At 41.4% G+C, this 10,852-nt stretch overlaps 1 pseudogene; it reads right to left on the bottom strand.

Annotated features, from left to right (window-relative positions):
* Positions 1–5,542: 5,542 nt before the first annotated feature.
* On the bottom strand, positions 5,543–6,797 carry LOC113886084 (annotated as a pseudogene).
* Positions 6,798–10,852: the final 4,055 nt, after the last annotated feature.

A 10,852-nucleotide genomic window follows, 5' to 3' on the forward strand; every position in this document is an offset into this window, starting at 1 on the left:
TTTAATATGCTGTCTAGGTTGGTCATAACTTTCCTTCCAAGAAGTAAGCGTCTTTTAATTTCATTGCTGCAATTGCCATCTGAAGTGATTTTGGAGCCCAGAAAAATAAAGTCAACCACTGTTTCCACTGTTTCCCCATCTTTCTGCCATGAAGTAATGGGACCACGGATAATATGATCTTAGTTTTCTGAAGGTTGAGCTTTAAGCCAACAAGAAAAAGAAAATTGTATTTAAAATTCTTTTAGTTAATCTAATCTTCAGTTTCAAAATAATAGTACATTACTACCATGTGATCTAATAAGAGTCATAAATACCACACTATCCAGCAAATCCATTTCTGAGGATTTATGGAAGAAGACAAAAAGACTAACCTGAAAAGATACACGCACCCCAATGTTCATTCTAGTGAATACGATTCTGTGTCCATTTATTGGAAGTTAGTCCGAGATGCAGGTGTATGTCTTGAAGGAGTCAAGGGGTAAACTGCTGCCTATGTTTCTAAGATTCAAATCACAGATTTCTTCTGGTGTCCAGGCTCATTTCCTCCAGGTAGCATCAACTGAAAGGCAGGTCTGGCTGCCCACTGCTTGAAAGTCTACTCCAAAGATGAGGTTGGTCTAAAGGTAAGTCTGCTTTACTTTGGAGACCAGCAATTGTCAGAGAGGGTCCACATGTCCAAATTTCTACTCCCCACTGATAATTTGAGGGTGAGGATTTTTAAATGGGGAGTTTAGGGTGTGTAGGAGAAAGGAAAGGGCTCCACGCAGAAATAGCACAGTCAGCTCCAACAGTCATCTTGAAATTGGTCATGAGGTTGTCTGACTAGCATCATTTGATTGTTTTAAGTACAGTTAATTTTAAAGTCTAGAGTCATTTATATTTTTCCAGTTTCTCTGAGGCCAGTTCTTGGAATTGTGTCAGTTACGGCATGGACAGTCTGGTTGTCATGCAGTTAACTTCTGTCAGGCAGGGCTTCTAGATTCTACAAAACAGGTCAAAGCATATGGCTCAGAATATTATGCATAGTCTTTGGAGAGGAATTAAAGGTTCTTGACTTTGCTTAATGACTAAATTATTATTATTTTATCTTGTTTGACTGTTTTTCCTTTGTATCTGGGTTTTCTCACTTCTTACATTACATTTATCCTTTGACTAAACTTTTTCTACAGACAAAAGACAGGCTGAGGACATTATGGGTGGAGGGAGGAAGGAGCATAGGGTTCTGCTCTATTTCAGGGGTAGGTGAGAGAGGTAAGTACCTCTGAGAGTCAGGACAGTGGAGTCAGTCAAGAGAAAAATTAGAAAGATTCTCTAAGAATTGTGCAAATTTATCTGATGTTTGTGCAGTTATAATGTAATATGAGATAAAGATTTTGATGGAAACTTCTCAAGTGACTGTCTATCATTTGTAAATACATTGATACAAAAGAGAAACTCTTAAAGGAATCTCTTTGCAGGGATGAGTAAGTGCTGCTGTCCATGTGCCAACTTATGAACCCAAAACTCAGTCCAGAAGCCATCACTAGACAATGGGCTGGCTCAACCACTTTCAAGATGAGTTTGGTCCATTGGTGTAACCACACACTGGGGTCTTTAAACAATGATTCTGTATTGTCAATCTTAACCTCTTTACCAATCTTCAATTTAAATATTTAAAATCATATTTCTACCAAGATAATATGGACAAATCTACCTGAAAGTTGGTGAAATGATAATGGGATTCAAGCCTATTATACATTTTTTTGTATAATGAGAGACGACTCTGAAAGAAAGTTTCCTTAAGAACTGGAATTATTCTTAGATATGTCAATTGCTCACGTGCATGAGTCTTGTGCATGCTCAGTCCCTTCAGTCATTTGCCACTCAGTCTTTGCCATCCCATGGACTGTAGCCCAGCAGGCTCCTCTATCCATGGGAATCTCCATGTGAGAATGCTGCAGTGGGTTGCTTTGCCCTCCTGCAGGGGATCTCCCAGACCCAGTAATCAAACATGTGTCTCCTGTGACTCCTGCACTGCAGGCAGATTCTTTACCTCTGAACCACCAGGGAAGCCCCAGAGTCACAGAGAACTATAAATTAGTTCAGGACATTTCAATTACAAGTTATATGCAAATAGAAATTATGATAGGGTACCTTACAGTTAAAAAAATTTCCCCTAAACATTCTTGGAAGTTAAATTTGTTGGTTGGTGATGTCATCCACCTTCTCGTCCTCTGTCGCCCCCTTCTCCTTCTGCCTTCAATCTTTCCCAGCACTAGGGACTTTTCCAATAAGTTGTCTGTTCGAATCAAGTGGCCAAAGTACTGGAACTTCAGCTTCAGCATGAGTCTTTCCAGTGAATATTCAGGACTGATTTCCTTTAGGATAGACTGGTTTGATCTCCTTGCATTTCAACGGAGGAAGTTTAGGCCTTAAAAATTGTGGTTCTCCAGGAGCTCACAAAATTTCCCAGGGTGCAGAAAGCCCTGTGATACCAAGGAATCCTGGCAGCTTCTAAAGGGACTTGGACCCAGGAGGGAGGTGATCTCGTACCTGCCCAAGGCCAATCTGCCCACAGTGGTGCTGGGTCCCAGTAGACTCGGCCCTGGACTCAAGGGGTGGCTGCCCGCTGGGACCTTCCTTCAGGGTAGGAAGGGACCTTGCAGACCTTTGAGATGGCAACACTCGGTTCTGTGTTCTTGTCCCTGCCTCTGTAGGCACTGAAACTCTGACAGTCCAATGTGGTTTTGTCCAGAGAGGGAGCTTTACCCTGAAGCCCCAGACCGGCTCGTGTACCTGGCACATCTGGGAAAGCAGGGGTGAGGCTCTGCTCAGCCCAGAGTCCCCCCCCGGAGGATGTGCAGGAGGGGGCAGGGGAGGGGGGCTGCAGGGGTCCCAGAGATGCTCTTTACACTCAGAGTCTGTGCCCCTCACCTCCAGGGCCGGCACCTCCAGGGGAACCAGTGGGCTCCACTCCTGGATAGAGGGGACAGAATAACTAGGAAGGGTTTCAGGACTGAAAGTTCAAGAACTCCTGCCCTTCATTGAAAGACAAGCTGCAGACAAGGAGAGGGGAGACCGAGAATCCTGAGAGCTGAGTCCCTGACTCCTGCTTTCCTCCTGCTGCTGCCCCACACCTGTCCTTCCACAGGGTAAGGATCAGAAGTGCAGGCTGGGCAGGTTCTGAGAAGGAAGGTCTAATGAAGTAGAGCACTGGGTCGTGCTGGCAAAAATGCAGAAATATCTCTGCGGCTGAGTTGCTAGACTCCTGGCTTCAATTTCGTTTCTAGGGGAAAGGGAGAAGCTGTCTGACCATCAGTGAGCAGCGCCTCCCTCTCTTTTCTGTGAGTTTTTCAGTCAAAAGATATGTTTAGATTTACCAGGAGGATAGAAATCCACTTAACATTTTGTGGGTGTGAATGAACTGTGGGTCAGTCATTTTAGAAGCACTAAATCTAATCTTAAATTAGATCTTTTATGATTGCAGTTTTATTCCCAGTTCATGACTGGGTAGATGAGGCAACACATACAGATTTATAATTTTAACAAATGCCATCTGCTTCTATTAGAAAATTCAGACTTTGAACTTATATTGATCTAGTATTTGTATTTTTCTGCATCTGTTTTTAAAACTTTTAATTTTGTATTGGCATATAGCTGAATAGCAATGTGGTAAGCCTTTTCTGGTGATCTAGTGGTTAAGAATACCCCTGCCAGTGTAGGGGACATGGGTTCGCTCCCGGGTCTGGGAAGATCCCACAGGCCGTAATGCAACTGAGCCCATGTGCCACAGCTGTGGAGCCAAAGAGCTGGAGCCCGTGTCTGCAACAAGAGAAGCCACCCCAATGAGAAGCCCACACACTGCAAGGAAGAGGAGCCCCACTTCCTGGGCTAGAGAAAGCCCTTTGTCACCAATGAAGACCTAGTGCAGCCAAAAACAAAAAACAAGTAATCATATAAATATGAAACGAGTCGCCAGTCCAGGTCCGATGCACGATACTGGATGCTTTGGGCTGGTGCACTGGGATGACCCAGAGGGATGGTACAGGGAGGGAGGAAGGAGGAGGGTTCAGGATGGGGAACACGTGTATATCTGTGGCAGATTCATGTTGATATATAGCAAAACCAATACAATATTGTAAAGTTAAAAATAAAATAAAATTTAAAAAATTAAAGGAACAAAAAGGATTAATCTTACGGACTTGAGAAAAAATTTCAGGTATATTAGTCATGATTGTTACCTTTTAAAAATGCTCTTGTAATATTTGGGCATCATTTGGGCTGTTATAATTTGAATGGTTAATTTTAATAAATTATTTGGCTGTTACTTAAAAAAAAAAAAAAAGAAAGAAATACTGTGATAGTTTCAGGTGCGCAGTAAAGGGACTCAGCCCCACAAAAACGTGTGTCCATTCTCCTCAAACCTCCCTTCCATCCGTGCGGCCACATGACACTGGGCAGAGCTCCATGTGCTGTACAGTAGGTTCCCTGTCTGTACATTTATAAAGAATCAAATATTTCCCTAAGACATCAAGGAGTAAGATGAACTCTCAAAACTCATCCCTTTTCATATATAAGAACACAACTACTTCTGTGATACTAACAGTGCATGAGAGCCAAAAATGAATATTTTTCATTTTCAGCCAAGAATATTTAGAAAAGTTTAATGAGATGATGATGGTTTACACTCATTTTCAAATATATGAATAAACCAAAATATTAAAAGTAATGTCATTCTGCTACATAAAAATTCCCAGTTTAGTAACCTATGGACTAAAATGCTTATACAAAACACCTGTTTAATACAATCACATAACATAATGCAAAAAAACCCAAGTCTATGGTAAGAACATGATTCCTTACAATCTTCAGCATGAGGAATGGGTTGGGGCAGAAACCAGAAGAAATTTAGATGCAGCCTGGAAAATTAGTGCCATTGAGTTTTAAGGAAAAGCTAACTCAAATGGAGCAGTTTTAAATTTTAATTTATAATTTTTGAAATCAGTAAGAAAAATCTCACAGATAACTCAAAGGATAAATATAGAGAGAGAAATGCTGCTGCCCACATGCCCATCCTTGCTTCCAAGATAAGGAAAGGCCAGGTCCTCACTTCAGAGACAAGGGATAGAGACAATTGTCTTAAAGGCAATCTCCTACTTCCAGTCAATCAGATCTTCCCTCCCCAGCTCACTGCCTGAGTCCTGAAGGACAAGGTCACAGAGAAGGGGCTCACAGACCCCTGGAGCCCCTCACACGTCTGGCCCGCAGAGGGTGAGGAGAGCAAACCTTCCCAGTTCAGGGAGCTCAGTCTAGTCCAGGGTGCCCTGGAGCCCAGTCAGCTCAGGATTTATTCCACGAGGGGTCATTGCATTGACTTTCTCTTGAGATGAACGTGGGGTAGATGGAGAGGGCAGAAATTACAGCACAAGATGCCTTCTTTCCAATAGGTCCGACTTTGTATGAAGAGGGAGAGAAAGAAGGAAGACAACGAAGAGGCAATAGAGAGAAAGGCCCATGGACTTTTGCTGGGAAGTTCTTTGTCCCTTCAGGTTGTGAACTAAACTCAGTTGGAATCCGACGCAGAGGAGTTTCCGGAGGATGATGAGCTGGAGCTGCGGTCCTCTGGCTCAGAATATCCATCTTCATCCTCAATGCTGGGCGCTGAGGAGCGGCTGCCTTCCTCCTCTTCCTCATTTTCCTCTGATCTCCCTGAGGTAGGAGAAAGTTCTCCAGTCATGTCCGATGATGCTAACTCTGCCACCTGAAGCCCCGGGTCCTCTCTAAGCCTTCCTTGCAGATTCCCTGATGATGGGGACTGCAGACCCATCCTTCTAATCTTGGGATTTGGGCCCCCATCACGCTCATGTTCTTACGCTTAGCACAGGTCACCTCTCTGTAAGCAGCATATTCTTCAGGAGACAGAGTCCTGAGCCAGAGATCAAGGTCCACCTTGTACTGTGTCTGCAGTTCCTCTGCCTGCTTCTTATAAAGCTCCTTCTGGTCCTGGGGGACCCACTGCCAGCGTATACTGATCTCTACCATGCGCTCCCTCGGGGGCACCACTTTCAGCTCCCTGCTCGACCAGAGATCCTGGTGGAACTTGTGATAGCCATTCATTGGGGGCTTCTTGGGTTCTCCTTGGAATTTCCATTTCATGGGTAAATGGTTTTCTGGGGGAGGCTTCACTTTTGCACATTTTCCTGAAACTTCTTTGGCACTTTGCTTTGACTTCCTTTGGGGACATCAGGTTTCTTGGAGTTCTGGACTAGTTCAGGGTGCTGTTCTCTGAACAGAGCCATTTTCTCCTGAAACTCCTGTTTCTCTTTCTGGAAATCTTGACTGTATTTCAGCTTGAGCTTTTCGGGTAGCTTCTTGTATTCCTCAGACAGAACCTTGGTCAGCTCCTGGTTGTTCATCTTGGGGTGTTTTTGGAGGTACTGAGGTCTCATCTCTTTAAAAAAGAGAAGGTAAGCTGTCAGGGGCTTCTTGGGTAAATTAGGATGTTTCTTGTGGTTTCTGCTTTTAGAAGGATTGTTAACATTTTCCTTAGCTCCCAGGATTAATTCTTTCAAAGTGTGGAACTTTCTCAATTTATACAAAATCTCTAACCATCTGAGTTTGCATTTTTCCCCAGAAAAATCTTTAAAAGCTACTTTTTCTCAGTCCATCATTGACTGGGTCATTTTGAATGTGTGTCTTTCATTGGATGGAATGCTTTTCTCCATATATTCCAGTAACTGCACAATGTCTTCTTTGGACCAGTCATCTTGACTTTTAGGCAGCACCATTTCTAGGTCTTTGGGACAGTTATATGGTCCTGGAAGTTCAGCCATCTCAGCAGAATCTCCAGCATCTGCACTCTCAAGATTCAGCAGGTGAGTGTGATGATTCTGTGAAGAAAGAAAAAGAAAGTTACTCTCCTATGTGACACATGAGAGAAGAACATATCACTTGGGATATGTCTCTTCTATCATTTTATTTACCCGTAAGAATGTAAATGAAAACTGGCCTAGTCTGAACTGACATTCATGGTGAACATTATGAAGGTTCCTTTGCAGAGTTAAGTATCTTCAGACCGCATTCACTCTGCCTTCCAAACAATTTCACCAGAGAGTGTTTTACATATAAAGGAACAAACTAAAAGACTGGCTACGCACTCAAGGGACAAAGAATAAGAGAAAATGAAGGGAGTTAATAAAAGTAAGTGCCTGAAAAGCAAAGGACTTTAAAACAGCAATGGCAAACCACAGCACATGGATAAGAATGGTCAAAATCCCAAAGACAGCCATCACCACATACTGAGAGGATGGGGAGAATCAGGAATTAATTGATGAATTCCTGATTCATTGATGAATTCCTGATTGAGGAATTCATTGATGAATCAGGATTCATCATCAATTGATTCACTGATGATGGAAATTCAAAATAGTACAGGCCTTCTGAAAGACAGGACAAGGGAATGGCAACCCACTCCAATATTCTTGCCTGGAGAATTTCATGGACAGAGGAGCCTGGTGAGTTACACTCCGTGTGGTCACAAAGGGTTGGACATGACTGAATGACTGACACTTTCTGAAAGACAACATGGTGGTTTGTTACAAAACTAAATATCCTCCTACCATGAAATTCCATAATCATCTTCTTCTACATTTGCCAAAATCAGGTGAATCCATTTAGAAAAAGTGCAGATGGATACTTCTAGTAGCTTTGCTCATAACTACAAAACGTGAAAGCAACCAAGATGTCTTTAGGTAGATGAATGGATAAAGAAACTCTGGTATATCCAGGCCATGGAATAGTATTCACTGCTAAAAAGAAATGAGTGAGAAAGCTAGCAAGAGACATGGAGTATAGTTGAATGCATATCACTAAGTGAAAGAAGTTAATCTGAAAAGGATATGTACTTCATGAGTCCAACTATAAGACATTCCAGAAAAAGAAAAATATAGAGTGAAATAATCCTTGGTTTCCAGCAGTTAAGGTTAGAGGACTGATGAACAGGTGATCACAAAAGATTTTTAGGGCATATAGCACTTTCATATATTATATTGGGGGGCACCTGTCACTATACATCAGTGCAAAACTAGTAGAATAAACAACACCAAGAATGAACACTAATGTAAAATCAGGAACTTTGGGTGACAATGAGGTATCGATTATAATAAGTACACCACTCTGATACATTATGTGATAATGGGGAAACTGTGTGTGTGCCTTTGTTTTGAGGAGGCAGGATATATATGGGAACTCTCTGTACTCTGCTCAGATTTAATGTGAATATAATCTCTTGAATAGTAACAATCCAGGGATTCCAGAGAATAGCTACATTCTTCTTCCTTTTTATTAATTTATTTTTGATTGGAGGATGATTGCATTAGAGATTGTATTGGTTTCTGCCATACAACAATGTGAATCAGCTATAAATATAGAAATAAGTGTCCAGACGGCCATGGACTGAATGTGCAACTGAGATAATAATTGATATGATTCATCGAACAACAGAAGTGCCATCGAAGATGAAGACAAGTGTAAACGTGTTTATGTAAGAGTCAAAGATTTGAAGGGCTAAATATTTCTTTTCAGATAACATCAATAGACATTGTATTAAGGCCTATTAAATACAATTTATTTTATTGGGTTCCAGAATCACTGTGGATGGTAGCAGCAGCCACGAAATTAAAAGAAGCTTGCTCCTCAGGAGAAAAGCTATGACAAATTTAAACAGCATACTAAGAAAGCAGAGACATCATTTTACTGACAAAACTCCATATAGTCAAAGCCATGGTTTTTCCAGTGGTCATATATGGATTTGAGAGTTGGACCCTAAAGAAGGCTGAGTGTTGAAAAATTGATGCTTTCAAACTGTGGTGCTGGAGAAGAATCTTGAGAGTCCTTTGAACTGCAAGGAGATCCAATCAATCAATCCTAAAGGAAATCAGTCCTGAATATTCATTGGAAGGACTGATGCTGAAGCTGAAACTCCGATACTTTGGCCACCTGGTGTGAAGAACTGACTCATTGGAAAAGACCCTGATGCTGGGAAAGACTGAGGGTGGGAGGAGTTGTCCATGGAGGATGAGATGGTTGGATGGCATCACTGATGTGAAGAACTGAATTTGAGTAGGTTCTGGGAGTTGATGATCCTCAGGGAAGCCTGGTGTGCTGCAGTCCATGGGGTCCCAGAGAGTCACACAACTGAGGGACTGAACTGAACTGATACTCTTAAAGATTTTTCACATTTGGAAATATGTAGATTCCAAGTTAAAATGCAAAAGAGTGCTGGCCCTTCCCTGGTGGTCCAGTGGCTAAGACTCCATACTCCCAGTGCAGGGCATCAGGGTTCCATCCCCCTCAGGGAACTAGATCCCACGGGCCACAGCAAAGTGCTCACATGCCAGGACTAGTAGTCCATGGGTGGTGACTAAGTGTTTGCATGCCTCAACCAAGTATCCCACACATCTCTAGCTAAGAACCAGAACATACAAGTAAATAAGTGAAATTTAAAAATAAATACTTAAAAATAATAGTGCTGTCTAATATAGTAGGCATAAACATAAATGGCTGAAATTAATCAAGATTTCCATTTCTATATCAGACTGAGTGAAGAATTTTCTCTGCTTTTTCATATTTGATGTTACCAATGTTATGTTTTAAGAGTCATCACCAGTATCTAGGTTATCACTGAACATCTCAAAGAATAAGCCCCACCATTTCCTGAATAAATATTATTCTTCACATTCTACAACAGTTTCTCAATCAAGTTTTAGGCATCATGCCAAATGTAAAAACTATCTGTATAGGATTTCCCATCCCCAAATTCACATTTTAGTTTTACACCATGGAAACCATAAGTTAGCAGAATCATTCATTTTCATTTACAAATTTCAAACATTGGAAGATATTATAATTCTCTAGCTCCAGAATGAACTGAAAGCAATTACAAAATTTTTTATTAGCTGGGAGTACTTCACCTGCATATATATAAATATATATTTTTATATATATATAAAGAAGCAAAAATTCCACTACTCAGAACTCTTTACTCACCATAAGATTGCAGAATTGGTCTCATCAATTCCGGTAGGAGAATCCACCCAATCGGGTCTGGAAATCTATGCTCTCTGGATGGGTCAACACCTGTAACTTTCAGAGTTTCCCAGGGTTCAGACAACTCAAAACATCTCTGAACAGGAAAAAAAGAAAATAGAAACATTGGTTTTGAGATGCTTGAGTATCAGGATTCTTGAAGTCCCTCCTTTGATTAGGTTACTACAGTTCTCTTGGATAAACCCAATCAACACTGAATAGATTCATGCCATTTCTCATCTCCATTAACATCCACTGCCTAAGTCCTCCAGGGCTGGTTTATTCTCACCATTGATTTTTATAATAGTTATCCATTCTGTTCTCATATTGAGGGTCTCACATTCTACTCCAATTCCCTCCATATTTTATTATACTTTAATAAGGTATTTGAATACGCATCTTTCCATGTTGTGATAATTTCTGACCTTTCTTTTCACACGATCTAGCAGGTCAGGAAGCAACAGTTAGAACTGGACATGGAACAACACACTGGTTCCAAATAGGAAAAGGAGTACATCAAGGCTGTATACTGTCACCCTGCTTATTTAACTTATATGCAGAGTACATAATGAGAAACGCTGGGCTGGAAGAAGCACAAGCTGGAATCAAGATGGCAGGGAGAAATATCAATAATCTCAGATATGCAGATGACACCACCCTTATGGCAGAAAGTGAAGAGGAACTAATAAGCCTCTTGATGAAAGTGAAAGAGGAGAGTGAAAAAGTTGGCTTAAAGTTCAACTTTCAGCAAACTAAGATCATGGCATCTGGTCCCATCACTTAATGG

Source organism: Bos indicus x Bos taurus, chromosome 29, assembly GCF_003369695.1.
Source record: "Bos indicus x Bos taurus breed Angus x Brahman F1 hybrid chromosome 29, Bos_hybrid_MaternalHap_v2.0, whole genome shotgun sequence".
Classification (NCBI taxonomy): Eukaryota; Metazoa; Chordata; class Mammalia; order Artiodactyla; family Bovidae; genus Bos; species Bos indicus x Bos taurus.